The sequence below is a fragment of the Manis pentadactyla genome, chromosome 3 (genome assembly GCF_030020395.1).
Source record: "Manis pentadactyla isolate mManPen7 chromosome 3, mManPen7.hap1, whole genome shotgun sequence".
In the NCBI taxonomy this organism is placed as follows: Eukaryota; Metazoa; Chordata; class Mammalia; order Pholidota; family Manidae; genus Manis; species Manis pentadactyla.
This window is the reverse complement of record NC_080021.1, coordinates 70,129,601-70,140,066: the sequence shown is the minus strand read 5'-3', so window position 1 is coordinate 70,140,066 and position 10,466 is coordinate 70,129,601. Positions and strand designations below refer to the sequence as shown.

General features: G+C 38.7%; 1 protein-coding gene across 1 annotated transcript in view; it reads left to right on the top strand.

Moving 5' to 3' along the window:
• The first annotated feature begins 302 nt into the window (after positions 1 to 302).
• Positions 303 to 10,466, top strand: part of SGK3 (serum/glucocorticoid regulated kinase family member 3) — a 176,961-nt gene continuing 166,797 nt past the window's right edge. Inside the window, exon 1 of the mRNA XM_036886222.2 lies at positions 303 to 439. The gene's annotated coding sequence lies outside the window, so the exon portion shown is untranslated. The remainder of the gene's footprint in view (positions 440 to 10,466) is intronic.

Genomic DNA, 10,466 nt, shown 5'->3' with positions numbered 1-10,466 from the left:
GCACGCTGGCTTACGCGGCTCTTGGGTCTCAGGGCAGCGGTCGCTCTCAGCTGAGCAGCGGCAAACACTGCAGAGTCTGAGCCTCTCTCCGGGATCCGCCGGTGTGCCCTGAACTTTGCGCACTCGGCGAGGCGGGGGCCAGACGGCGCTCTGTGGCCCCGACGCTTGCGGGAGTCCTCGGAGAGAGGCGGGCTGGTTTCCGCGGCGGGACTGAGCACGGCCGTCCCGCCTGCAGCTCCTGCCCGGCAGCCCCGGGTCTCGGAGTGGGCGCCTTCCCGGCGCGCGGCCGGCCGCCCCGCACACTCTGCAGGAGGAGCCCCCGGCTGCCGTGACGCGTCAGGGAGGAAACGCCGGCGCCCGGCGGCCCTGCCGGGAAAGAGGAAGCTCGAGTGCGCTCGGCTCCGCGCCCGCCGCGCTGGGAGGCAGCATCGCGGAGCTGGTAGGTTGGGGGCCGCAGGGACCCGGGCGCGGAGCTCGCGCGCGTCGGGGCCGCAGAAGGAGCCCCCCGGGCGGGTGAGGCGGGGCGGGGCGAGGGGTGCCGGGTATCGCCTGCTGCCTCTTCCCGGAGCAAACGTGACTTTCCCGGGGCCCCCGGCAGCTATCCCCACTCTCGGCCCGGAAACCTCCAAGTTGGTCGGAAGGGGGGAAGCAATACCCCCTCCCAGTCCCCGACTCTGAGAGTTTGTGGTCTTTTGTTTCCTCCAAGTGAATCACATTCTGCTTTTTGACTCCTCAACGCCCGAGTGGTGTAGGTGGATGGATATTAATTAACCCATGCACAGCCTCGGAGCGTGAAGGAGCGGGAACCGGGAGGGTGGGAGACCCCACCTGAGGTCGAAAGTGGGTGCGGGTCCCCTTCGCGGACCCGGGATGGAGGAGACCTCAGGAGTGAAGGGCACGGAAATCATTAACCTGTTGTCTGTGGACCTGTAGTCTGAGACTTTAGTGCGTTGCTACCGTTTTAAGTTCCCTGTGATTTGAATCCTTACCATCTCTTCAAGTGAATTTGGCTCTATTGATTCCCACAGTTTTAGGATTGGTATGCACCATCTAGAAGTGCTTTGAAATTTTTACAATTTGTCATTTTTATTGGTGGTTACTTGGAAAGAGAGAAAAGAGAAAGAATTCAACTCTTAATTTAGCACAGTGCTTTCTGAACCATAAGTAGAATTTTAGTTCTGCACAAGAGACTATATAGGGTACACTTGAGATGCGGGAATAAACCCAGAGCCTTGCAGTTTCTAAATCTTTATCAAGGAAACCAGTGTTAAGAGTGCTGTATATTTTGATTCTCTGCTTTGTCGCTAGGTTGAGAATTCAACCTACGAATCTGGGAAATGCCTTATTTATTTAGCAAACACTTCAATACCTCTTACTAAGTGCTTGGGCTCTTTCTAAGTGCTTTATAAATATTAACTAACATTATTAACTCAAAATATAGCGGTTCTAGCAAGGAAGAGGCCGTGCATACTTCAGTTCCCTGAATGCCATTGCAAGAGCTAGAAACAGAGGAAGTTTCAGGCATGTTTTAGGACTGTGTGTGCTTCTCGCCCGCTTGGCTACCACTCCTATGAGACATGCTGTCACCTTTCCCCTCCCTGTAAGAGCGTCTAGAGCTTTGGGAACTAGACCCTTTTTTTGCAGATCTCCACCAAATCCCCGGCATCTTCTGTAAGATGGTCTTCATCCACTGTAAGCACCCATGGTTAGCTAACTCCGGAGAGACCAGAACTTCCCCCTTCCTTCAACTGCCACTGCATGGAGCCTAATATTGTTTTTAAAAGGAGATTTGTTCCTAATCTGTTTGATAATTGATACGACAGTAGTTTAAGATTTTAGGGTCAGATTGAACGTGAAATGTACTATAAAATAGAACATTTTTGTTTGTACACATCAACATAATAAATAATGCTCTGTAAATTGTACTGCTGTTTGTTGGTAACATAAAGGTGATGGGTCAACCTTGTAGGTGTCCTTTTTGTGATTTGCAAATATAAAAAGGGGGATGTTTTTCCAGAATAAAGTGCCCTCTTTAAATGCGTGCCTTGGTGGAATGGCCACATTGGTAGACACCCAAAAATGAATAAATAGACGTGGTTCTTGTCATTATGGTAATTATGTATTTGATATCAGATACTGCACTTCATACTAGCTTTTTCACTCTCTGCCTTTCATGTATTTAAATTTTCAGGGAGATAATTAAATGAGATTCTAAACCTTATTTAAGAGGATTATGAAATGTCTCCTGGAAGCAGAAAGGCTCACTTTCCTCTGATATAACTTATGGCACACATGACAGTGGCATTCATGAATTCAATTCAGCCAAATGACAACACTTTCATGGTTTACAGAGTACTTCCAAATATACTTATTTGCTCTTCAGAGCAATCTTGTATGCTTGGTGGATATTTTTAAATCCTGTTTTTACAGATGAAGAAACTGAGGCATAGAAATGTTAAATGCTTTAGCCAGGACTATACAGCTGGTAAGAGTCAGTGCTTGAATAGAGAGCAGGTGTGTGGACAGTGCCTGGCACGTGCCAGCCTGTAATAAACATTTGTAGAATGGATGACTCCAAATGACTGCAGATTTCTTGCTCTTTCAAAACTTTATGCCTTTCAAATATCATAATTATTTTTTGTCAAGAGATTTTCAGGCCTAATTCAGTGTCTCTGTTATTTCAAAGCATATCTGATAAAACATTTTCTATAAAAGGGATGAGAATGCCCTTTGGATTCATTTCTTAGGATTTATTATCTCTGGCTTTTGAAAAAGCAAATAAGTTGGTTAATTTTTTTCTTGCTCAAACATCTTCCTCTTATCTGGAGAGAGTTTAGTTTGGATACATGGTTTTAGTATTTGTGTTGACAGCTTTATTGTCTCTCCTTGCTCCTTTAAGGTCATTTTTAAGGACTACAAATCACTAAGTTCTCACGTCAGTGAACTCAATTAAGCTATTTAGGTTTATAATCGAGTTCAAACACAATAATCATAGGTATTGTGATTTTTTTTGAAGCATCTAGTATTACTGTGCTTTTTGAAATGCTGGATTACTTTTAAAGAGTCTTTTAAAACAAAACAAAAACCCTCAACGATTTATATCCTTAAGTATATTCTCTGTATCCTAAAGTATGTGACCTTCAGATGGATAACCTTCAATTAGAAAGGAAAATATTGCCATAACCTGGTGGGAGGAATTGAGAAGGACTATCAGGGGAAAATGAGAGATGGGGTGGCCCTTCCCATTAGGGGTATTAGGTGGTAAGAAACCCGTAATGAAACAAGACTGAGTCATCTGCCTGTCAATATTCTGCTGTGTGGGGGTGGAATAAAATACTTTTGAAACCTTCCTCGTTTCAGAAACTGCTTTACCTTTTCCAATGCTCATGTTTTCTTTTTTAAAAAATTCATGTAAATTACTGACTAAACTGCTGATTCATGAAACTCAAATTATGTAACAATTTATTCCTGACAGAAACAGCTCCCACATTATTTTAACCGACTCAATGTCTCTGTTTTCCTTTACCTGCTCTTTTCTTTATGGTGACATCTTTGCTTTCATTTCACTTTTTTAAAAAAATTTCATGGAGAAAAGTGGCAAATCTAAGAGGGGCTGATTCCACATCTTGTAGTTCATGTTGAAGTAATTTTAACTCAATACTAACTTTTGAGTTGATAGCATTGCTGAGGAAGATAACATGGAAATGAGATGTTGAAGACCAATTCAGTAAAATTTAGTGCCTGTCTGAAGCTGAGCAATGGAGGTTTCAAACGGAACTAGAGCAGTGTGCAATATCCTTCCCCTGTCTTATTTCTCAGGGCCTTTCTTAATTTCCCACAGGTCCTGAAAACCTGCCTTGGTCCATCTCCTTGTACCTACTATTTCTTTTCTTATTCAAAACCAAAATCTGTTCCTTGAATGAGGGGGAAGGAAGAATAGGTAAAGAAGGGTGATTACATAAGGGAAATTGTTGTAGGATAAGAGATTAATAATATATCAGATGGAAAATAGGAGATGTGTGGGTGAAGTAAGATATGTTAGTGAGATCTCATCATGAAGGATTCTTGCTCTGCCTCCCCCAATGTAAGGAAGAGCGATATTTGGAATCAAAGAAGGTCTGGGAAAGATTAGAAACGTCTATTGTTATATGATGTTGGCAGGCAGAGCTCCTTTGGACCACCAAGTGCAGAAGTGTCATTATATGTAGCTTTTTCTGTAGGCCATGAAATGAGTTTGCTTGCAGATAATTAAAATGTAGAGAGCTGGGTTAGTGGCTTTTAATTTGAGAGTAGGGATGATTAGACAGGCTTGTAGTTGCATAAGGGCCTGGATTTTATAACTTTTTAAAGGCTTACTCTTTTTTGGGAATACCTGTGATGTTGAGATAATAACAGCATTCCTTTCACTGTTTTGTGATTTTAAATAAATACATTGTATTTACATAGCATATAGTAATTAGTATGATTCAGGTTGTTTCCATTTTGATTACTGATGTATTTACTATGCCAGTCAATATCAAATATTTTTTTCCTGTAGGCAAAATGGACTTCATATATAATAAATTTATGCACAAAATCAGACTTGTTGATGGACTAGGCAGTCTACAAACTTCTGGATGAAACATCCATAAGTACAGTGGGGCTTCACTAGGACTTGACTGGTTGCTTGCTTGAGGTAAAAAATGAGAAGGAACTTTATTACTCTAGTTGTTTACCTCCCTGTTTTTAAAAATAAAAATAAAGTTAACTTAAAATGATCTGGCTTACAATTCAGCATCCACCCATGTAGACAAAAATATATACAGGACTAGTATATACGCTATGTAATCTAGTGCGCCAGCTAAAAGAGAATATAAGAATCACATCCTTAGTTTCCCAAGAAAACACTGTATATCATCTTTTTCCCTCCATTTTAATTTAGTTTTGTCTTTCATCTTCTCTAAATACTACTTTTAATTACAAAGGTATGTATGCCCTTAAATTCGAGAAATTAAGAAGTGTCAAGTAAAAAATAATTCTCTCCACTCTAACCGTACCCATGTAGATAAGTGTTACTAAGTTTTTATACCCTTTTAGACTTTTTCCCATGCTTATATAAATTTGTGTATCTGAAATGTACAGGGAGTTTTTAAAAAATGGGAATTATTCTACACAGTTTTTTCTTATATTTCTTAACCACTTTAGCATGGACATTTGTAGATCTGCATCATTAGTTTTGACATGTGTATAGTATAGTTAATAATTTATCCACTTTCTTTTTCTAATATTTGTATGTTCCCTCTTTTTTATCTTTAAAAATATATTTAAATATATTATCAAAGTAACACATTTTTAAATAAAATTTTTAAGAAAAAGAAAACTAGAATCACCAATAAACCTAACACTCAATAATCATTATGAGTATTTTAGAGTATGTCTTTCTAAACTTCTATTTGTGTGTGCATATCCATATTTTCAATGCCATTAAAATTTTTTTCTCTCATACAGGTTTGCTTTGTTAGAGAGACTCATATTTATGTAGCCAACCAATGTCATAGATCCCAGTTATTTATTTATTTATTTATTTATGTATTATTTTTTTAAACTGATTTTGTTATCATTAATCTACAATTACATGAAGAACATTATGTTTACTAGACTCCCCCCTTCACCAAGTCCCCCCTACAAACCCCATTACAGTCATTGTCCATCAGCATAGTGAGATGCTGTAGAATCACTACTTTTCTTCTCTGTGTTGCACATCCCTCTTTATGCCCCCCCACATTATACATGCTAATTGTAAGGCCCCCTTTCTTTTTCCTCACACTTATCCCTCCCTTCCCACCCATCCTCCCCAGTCCCTTTCCCTTTGGTAATTGTTAGTCCATTCTTGGGTTCTGAGATTCTGCTGCTGTTTTGTTCCTTCAGTTTTTTCTTTGTTCTTACACTCCACAGATGAGTGAAGTCATTTGATACTTGTCTTTCTCCACGTGGCCTATTGCACTGAGCATAATGCCGTCTAGCTCCATCCATGTTGTTGCAAATGGTAGGATTTGTTTTCTTCTTATGGCTGAATAATATTCCATTGTGTATATGTACCACATCTTCTTTATCCATTCATCAACCGAAGAACACTTAGGTTGCTTCCATTTCTTGGCTATTGTAAATAGTTCTGCGATAAACATAGGGGTGCATCTGTTTTTTTCAACCTGGAGTGCTGCATTCTTAGGGTAAATTCTTAGAAGTGGAATTCCTGGGTCAAATGGTATTTCTATTTTGAGCTTTCTGAGGAACTTCCATACTGCTTTCCACAATGGCTAAACTAATTTGCGTTCCAACCAACAGTATAGGAGGGTTCCCCTTTCTCCACAACCTCACCAACATTTGTTGTTGTTTGTCTTTTGGATGGTGGCCATCCTTACTGGTGTGAGGTGATATCTCATTGTGGTTTTAATTTGCATTTCTCTGATGACAAGCGATGTGGGGCATCTTTTCATTTGTCTGTTGGCCATCTGAGTTTCTTCTTTGGAGAACTGTCTGTTCAGCTCCTCTGCCCATTTTTTAATTGGATTATTTGCTTTTTGTTTGTTGAGGTGCGTGAGCTCTTTATATGTTTTGGATGTCAACCCTTTATTGGATCTGTCATTTATGAATATATTCTCCCATACTGTAGGGTACCTTTTTGTTCTATTGATGATGTCCTTTGCTGTACAGAAGCTTTTCAGCTTGATATAGTCCCACTTGTTCATTTTTGCTTTTGTTTTCCTTGCCTGGGGAGATATGTTCATGAAGAAGTCGCTAATGTTTATGTCCAAGAGATTTTTGCCTCTTTTTTTCTAAGAGTTTTATGGTTTCATGACTTACATTCAGGTCTTTGCTTTGATCCATTTTGAATTTACTCTTGTGTATGGGGTTAGACCGTGATCCAGTTTCATTCTCTTACATGTAGCTGTCCAGTTTTGCCAGCACCATCTGTTGAAGAGACTGTCATTTCCCCATTGTATGTTCATGGCTCCTTTATCATATATTAATTGACCTTATATGTTTGGGCTAATGTCTGGAGTCTCTATTCTATTCCACTGGTCTGTGGCTCTGTTCTTGTGCCAGTACCAAACTGTCTTGATTATTGTGGCTTTGTAGTAGAGCTTGAAGTTGGGGAGCAAGATCCCCCCCATTTTACACTTCCTTCTCAAGATTGCTTTGGCTATTCGGGGTCTTTGGTGTTTCCACATGAATTCTTGAACTATTTGTTCCAGTTCATTGAAGAATGCTGTTGGTAATTTGATAGGAATTGCATCAAATCTGTATATTGCTTTGGGCAGGATGGCCATTTTGACGATATTAATTCTTCCTAGCCAAGAGCATGAGATGAGTTTCCATTTGTTAGTGTCCTCTTTAATTTCTCTTAAGAGTGTCTTATAGTTTTCAGGGTATAGGTCTTTCACTTCCTTGGTTAGGTTTATTCCTAAGTATTTTATTCTTCTTGATGCTATTGTGAATGGAATTGTTTTCCTGATTTCTCTTTCTATTAATTCATTGTTAGTGTATAGGAAAGCTACAGATTTCTGTGTGGTAATTTTGTATCCTGCAACTTTGCTGTATTCCGATATCAATTCTAGTAGTTTTGGAGTGGAGTCTTTAGGGTTTTTTTATGTACAATATCATGTCATTTGCAAATAGTGACAGTTAAACTTCTTTACCAATTTGGATTCCTTGTATTTCTTTGTTTTGTCTAATTGCTGTGGCTAGGACCTCCAGTACTATGTTGAATAACAGTGGGGAGAGTGGGCATCCCTGTCTTGTTCCCGCTCTCAGAGGAAAAGCTTTCAGCTTCTTGCTGTTCAGTATGATGTTGGCTGTGCGTTTATCATATATGGCCTTTATTATGTTGAGGTACTTGCCCTCTGTGCCCATTTTCCTGAGAGTTTTTATCATGAATGGATGTTGAATTTTGTCGAATGCTTTTTCAGCATCTGTGGAGATGATCATGCAGTTTTTGTCCTTCTTTTTGTCTATGTGGTGGATGATGTTGATGGATTTTCAAATGTTGTAGCATCCTTGCATTCCTGGGATGAATCCCACTTGGTCATGGTGTATGATCCTTTTGATGTATTTTTGAATTCGGTTTGCTAATATTTTGTTGAGTATTTTTGCATCTACGTTCATCAGGGATATTGGTCTGTAATTTTCTTTTTTGTTGGGCTCTTTGCCTGGTTTTGGTATTAGGGTGGTGTTGGCTTCATAGAATGAGTTTGGGAGTATTCCCTCCTCTTCTATTTTTTGGAAAACTTTAAGGAGAGTGGTATTATATCTTCTCTGTATGTCTGATAAAATTCTGAGGTAAATCCATCTGGCCCAGAGGTTTTCTTCTTGGGTAGTTTTTTGATTACTGATTCAATTTCTTTGCTCGTAATTGGTTTGTTTAGATTTTGTGTTTCTTCCTTGGTCAGTCTTGGAAGATTGTATTTTTCTAGGAAGTTGACCATTTCTTCTAGGTTTTCCAGCTTTTAGCATATAGGTTTTCATAGTAGTCTCTAATAATTCTTTGTATTTCTGTGGGTTCCGTCGTGATTTTTCCTTTCTCGTTTCTGATACTGTTGATGTGTGTTGATTCTCTTTTTCTCTTAATAAGTCTGGCTGGAGGCTTATCTATTTAGTTTATTTTCTCAGGAAATTAGCTCTTGGTTTCATTGATTTTTCCAGTTGTTTTATTCTTCTCAATTTTGTTTATTTCTTCTCTGATCTTTATTATGTCCCTCCTTCTGCTGACTTTAGGCCTCATTTGTTCTTCTTTTTCCAATTTCAATAATTGTGATGTTAGACTATTCATTTGGGTTTGTTTTTCCTTCTTTAACTATGCCTGGATTCTTATATACTTTCCTCTTAAGACTGCTTTTGCTGCATCCTACAGAAGTTGGGGCTTTGTGTTGTTGTTGTCATTTGTTTCCATATATTGCTGGATCTCCATTTTAATTTGGTCATTGATCCATTGATTATTTAGGAGCATGTTGTTAGGCCTCCATGTGTTTGTGGGGCTTTTTGCTTTCTTTATACAATTTATTTCTAGTTTTATACCTTTGTGGTCTGAAAAGTTGGTTGGTAGAATTTCAGTCTTTTTTTTTTTTTTGTAGATAATTATTTTTTATTGAAGGGTAGTTGACGCACAGTATTACATTACATTAGTTTCAGGTGTACAACACAGTGATAAAACATTTATATACATAATTCTAGGTTCCAGCTATCACCCTACCAAGCTGTTACAATATCTTGACTATATTCCTTATGCTATACACTACATCCCGGTTACTTATTTATTTTACCGTTGGAAGTCTGTCCCTTTTTTTTTTTGTGAGGGCATCTCTCATATTTATTGATCAAATGGTTGTTAACAACAATAAAATTCTGTATAGGGGAGTCAATGCTCAATGCACAATCATTAATCCACCCCAAGACTAATTTTCGTCAGTCTTCAATCTTCTGAGGCATAACAAACAAGTTCTTACATGGAGAACAAATTCTTACATAATGAATAAGTTACATAGTGAACAGTACAAGGGCAGTCATCACAGAAACTATCGGTTTTGCACATGCTTATGAACAATTAACAGTCAGTTCAAATATGAATACTCATTTGGTTTTTTTTTTTTTTTTTTAAATAATTATTTTTTATTGAAGGGTAGTTGACACACAGTATTACATTACATGAGTTTCAAGTGTACAACACAGTGGTAGAACATTTATATACATAATTCTAGGTTCCAGCTATCACTCTACAAGGCTGTTACAATATCTTGACTATATTCCTTATGCTATACATTACATCCCGGTTACTAATTTATTTTACCATTGGAAGTCTGTTCTTTTTTTTTTTTTTTTTTTTTTTGTGAGGGCATCTCTCATATTTATTGATCAAATGGTTGTTAACGACAATAAAATTCTGTATAGGGGAGTCAATGCTCAATGCACAATCATTATTCCACCCCAAGCCTAATTTTTGTCAGTCTCCAATCTTCTGAGGCATAACAAACAAGTTTTTACATGTAGAACAAATTCTTACATAATGAATGAGTTACATACTGAACAGTACAAGGGCAGTCATCACAGAAACTTTCGGTTTTGCTCATGCATTATGAACTCTAAACAGTCAGTTCAAATATGAATACTCATTTGGTTTTTATACTTGATTTATATGTGGATACCACATTTCTCTCTTTATTATTATTATTTTTAATAAAATGCTGAAGTGGTAGGTAGATACAAGATAAAGGTAGAAAACATAGTTTAGTGTTGTAAGAGAGCAAATGTAGATGATCAGGTGTGTGCCTGTAGACTATGTGTTAATCCAAGCTAGACCAGGGCAATAAAACATCCACGTATGCAGAAGATTTCTCTCAGAACGGGAGGGTGAGGTTCTAAGCCTCACCTCTGTTGATCCCCAATTTCTCACCTGATGGCCCCCCTGCGACTGTGCCTGTCTTAGGTTGTTC